The sequence below is a fragment of the Bison bison genome, unplaced genomic scaffold, assembly GCF_000754665.1.
Source record: "Bison bison bison isolate TAMUID 2011002044 unplaced genomic scaffold, Bison_UMD1.0 scf7180017864088, whole genome shotgun sequence".
Lineage (NCBI taxonomy): Eukaryota > Metazoa > Chordata > Mammalia > Artiodactyla > Bovidae > Bison > Bison bison.
Window position 1 is genome coordinate 709,554 of NW_011494660.1, and position 4,357 is coordinate 713,910.

Below are 4,357 nucleotides of genomic sequence, written 5' to 3' on the forward strand. Positions count from 1 at the left end.
AGGAGCCAAACTCCTTGGGCCGCCCGCCCGCCCGCGCTCCCCCGGCCTCTCAGCTTCCCCGCCAAGGCCCACGCCCGCCACGCCCCCACGCCCGGATCAGCCCAGCCCTCCCGACGCCTCTCCTTTCCTTGCCGCAGGACACCGGGCCTTTGCCGCCGGGCCAACTGCCATGCTCAGCTCGCGAAAGAGCCCAGGTCTACGCCGCAGAGACGAGGCACCGCTGCCCTTCCCCGGGGACGCGCAGCGGGACGGACGCTGCAGCCCGGCTCGGCCGCCCCGCCCCCTCGTCTCCTCCCCTCCCCTTCGCTCCCGGGCGCCCGTCCCGCCATTACTTGAGTGCTGCGCCAAGTGGCCGCCGCGCCACTTCGAGCTTGCTTCCGTGCGCTCTCCGCCTGTGGAGCCGACGTCCTCGGGCTCCGGGACCCGCCGCCACCGCCGAGGTGCTAGCACTCTGCCCCCCACCCCTCAACCCAGCGCCGCTGCTTCCGCCGCCGTAACGAGCCCCTCACCCATTGGCTGGATTAGGCCCCGCCCTCCTCCGAGGAAGCCAGTCACCGCGCAGTGTGAGCGGAGAGCGGACCGGCCAGCCCCTCGGGGCCGCTGAGGCCTCTGGGAAATGTAGTCCCTGATGCGTAGAGGGCGGGCCTGGGCGGGGCGTCCTGGTGACCCGGCCGGGCAGCACACCCCTTTGCTGTCTGAAGTCGATTCTGCCTTTTCCGTGTGCCTAGTAAAAAGGTCCCACCCTTTTGCTTCAGCTGATGGCACCAGGTTTCATTTTCTCGAGGGAGGTGCCTCGCGGGAAAAGAGTAATGGAGGCCGACTACAGTGGGCCGAAGGAGCTGCAGGCAGGGCCGAGGGGTTTTCTAACTGTACTTGATGTTCGCACCGAGGCCATGGCCCGCGAAGCCTTAGCGTCGTGGGAGGATCAGATGCAAGAAACTGGAGCGACTCTGTTGGGTTTACGCTGGACTCTTCGTCAGGAGCTGCTCATCGGGCCGGACCCACCAGAGAGCTGAGCTGAGCACTCTCAGGTTTAAAGCCGGCTCGGAGAGGCGAAGGACTAGGACACGTTGTACCTGCTTGGTTTTTCCAGATTACGAAGAAGCGGAGGGAGTGGTGGTGGTTTGTTGTTTTATTTAGAGTGGAGGGATGGCGTTTATACGGCTGTGCAAGACTTAGACAAAGCTGCCGAAGCAAAATCTAAGTCTGATAAATAGAGATCATGTTTCCCTCCTTCCTTCCCAGATGGTAATTTAGGTCTGGAGTTTTGTGTTAAGAAATAAAAAGGGCTCACATCCTTCTTCCTTTCATGCACAGCTATGTTCTTGCTAGGAAGAGCGTAGCTTGTGGCTACAAGAATGAACCTAAAATACCCCTGTCCTTCCTCAAGCCACTTTCGTTTCTCACTCTCTTCCCTTCTCAAATTTCTTCTAAAAGTAACTGATGTGATATACCTTAGCCTCCTCTCCTTAGGCAGTTGATTCTGCTTCTGCCACTGCTTCTCAAACTGCTCCCCCTAAGTTTCCAGTGACCCTCTCACCTCTCAGCTTGTCTAGTTTACCAACAGTAGTTCCTCCTTAAAATCTTCTTCCCTATGGGGAAAGAATCCTGAAGAATAGATACATGTATATGTGTAATTGAATCATCTTGCTGTTCACCTGAGACTAACACAACATTGTAAATCAACTATACTACAAAAAAAAAAAAAAAATCTGACAACACTGTAAATCAACTATAAACTCCTTTGGTCTCCAGAAACACACTCTTTCCTGATACTACTTCTGTCTCTATTCAGCTCCTTTATGCCTTGTCTTTTCTCACATGTACAACATTCTCCAAGGCTCCAGCCCTCTATCAATGCTGTGCCATCTTCCTGACTAGTTTAATGCACCCTTACAGTTTCAAATCTCATTTTGAAAAATGATTCAGTTTGATTGACCTGGTGACCTCTCTCATGATTTGTACACCTACAGTTCAATAAATATGTCTTACAAACCCCTGAGACTTAACATATTGGACACTTTCGTTGATTTGCCTCACCTCTGTACTCCTCCTGATTTCTGGGTTTGGTTAATGGCAATGGCATCACCATCCATCCTTTCTGCCTTTGGTTTTATTCTTGTTGGTTTCCACTCTTCCATCTTCCAGAGTCAGCCTGTGGATTTCTGTACTTCCTTTCCTGTTGCATTCATAGACTTGGCTCAACGTTTCATTAATTCCTGTCTGGACTTTACTAGTGTTGCCTCCACTTAGATCTCTTCCTACCCCCAACCTGTCCTCCATAGAGTTCTTTTTCTAAAGCATTCCTCTGAATCTGTTATTCCTATCCATGATGTTCCAGTGACTTCAGAATCTATTAATATTCCAAATCCCTAAACCCAAATCAAAGGCTGAGTTTAGTCCCTCCTGCCTCTCACGTATGGTTGAGTACTGTCTCAACCATAATTTCCACTTGTTCTCCACACAGCTTGGCTTCCAAGCTTTTGCTCAAGCTTTGCCTTCTGCAGGCCCCACCTTTCAGGCGGCGTATAGCAGAGTGCTGCCCATTTTACAGTGCCTGAGTGGAAAAAAAAAGGATTTATCTTCTCCAAGAAATCTTCCTTGAATTCCTCTCTTTCCCATACACTACGGGATACTTCCTTAGATATTTCTTCAGTACCACTATTATAGCACTAATATATCTACCCTGTCTTCTTCCTGGATTAGGCAGAGAGATAAATTATTCCTCTTTATATCTCCCATCAACAGGAAGGATTCAATAAATACTTGCTAAGTATAATCCCAAACACATCCATAGTACAAGAATGAAATCCAGATTTTCATTAGTTACTGCTTTATTCATTTATGTCTCTGGCCCTTCACATAATGGATACTTGAAGGAAAATAGATGTTTCACCCCTGGTTGAGTTGCTAGGGTTTAGGATTCCCATTCACTGAACTTGGTGTGCTGAAAACAGCCTCTGTGTAGCACATCCAGGTTGAACCTTCTACACTTTGCAGGTCTTCAAGCACCCCCTGCCAGTTGCAGGGGCTTATTAGTATCTTGGGTTCTTGAAGAAAGTAGTTTGGATGGATTAAACAGAGACACCATTAGGCACCACATCTGCTGGGTGGTTCTCTGGTAACAAAGAAGGAAGATTCTCAGTACAAGTGTTCTGTAGTGGTCAGTCAAGTGTCAGTGGGTGATCTGCACCCTCTGGTCTGCAGGTACTGGTGAAGCTGTCTTTGGCCTCTGCCGCTGAACCCCGTTGGCTCTCAGTCCACCCTGTGGGGTCTGATGATATGACTCTTTGGTTCCTGTAGGTCTAGATACTCTCTTTGGTCCAACCCCCCAGCCAATAAAGTATAGTTCTTCCAGTTAACTCATCTGAAAAATGAGAGTATCGTTGTTGTTATTTGATCACTAAGTTGTATCCAACTCTCTGCGATCCCATGGACTGTAACCCTCCAGGCTACACACATAAAGGACGTGAAGGATGTGAGCTTACTCCCAACCACTGTTTTTATTACCTTCATCTGGTTTGTTACCCAAGCCAAACTCAGACTCTGTCTCCTCCAAAGTATGGTGGACAGATGCTAAAAGTGAAGTGAAAGTTGCTCAGTCATGTCCGACTCTTTGTGACCCCATGAACTATACAGCCCATGGAATTTTCTAGGCCAGAATACTGGAGTGGAACCCAGGTCTCCTGCACTACAGGTAGATTCTTTACTAGCTGAGCCACAAGGGAAACCCAGACAGACTCTTGAAAGACCTCTAATGATCCCACTGTTGGCATTCATGTCCTTTTGTAATCTCTTTCCATTGTATGTGGCAGGACCTGTGACTCTTCTAATAAATAGAATATGGCAAAGGTCACTTCCTTGACCGTGTTACATTGTAGAAAACTTTCTCTTGCTGCAAGACAGTCTAGGGGTTCTCATACCTGGCCTGAGGAGGCAGCTGTGCAGCTCACATGGCAAGGAACTGTGGGTGGCCTCTAAGGACTGCAAGCAATCTCTAGCGGTTGAGGGTGGCTTCCACCCAAACACCTGCAAGAAGTTGGACCCTCAGTCCCACACATCAAGGAAATGAGTTCTGCCGATGACCTGAGTGAACTTGGAAACTGATTCTTTCTTCATTGAGCTTCCAGATAAGAACCTAGTCCATATGATACCTTAATTGTAGCATGTGAGGCCTGATCAGAGGACTGACCTAAAGCATGCCTGGACTCCTGACATACAGAAACTGTGAGATAATCAGTGTGTGTTGTTCTTAGTGCTAAGTTTGTAGTGATTTGTTATGCAGCAATAGCTAACTAATACACCCAGAGTAGGATGGCATTTGATCCTAGGGCAGCTGTTCTTACTACAGGCTGTC

The 4,357-nt window shown here is 49.1% G+C and overlaps 1 protein-coding gene across 5 annotated transcripts in view; it reads right to left on the reverse strand.

Annotated features, from left to right (window-relative positions):
• SAP130 (Sin3A-associated protein, 130kDa) overlaps window positions 1-484 on the reverse strand; it is a 77,408-nt gene extending 76,924 nt beyond the window's left edge. For 4 of the 5 annotated variants that reach the window (XM_010837950.1, XM_010837948.1, XM_010837947.1 and 1 more), the window contains exon 1: window positions 333-484. The gene's annotated coding sequence lies outside the window, so the exon portion shown is untranslated. Of the gene's footprint in view, window positions 1-127; window positions 242-332 lie in introns of those variants that run through there. The other variant, XM_010837946.1, reaches the window with a different exon arrangement.
• Between the last annotated feature and the right edge of the window lie 3,873 nt (window positions 485-4,357).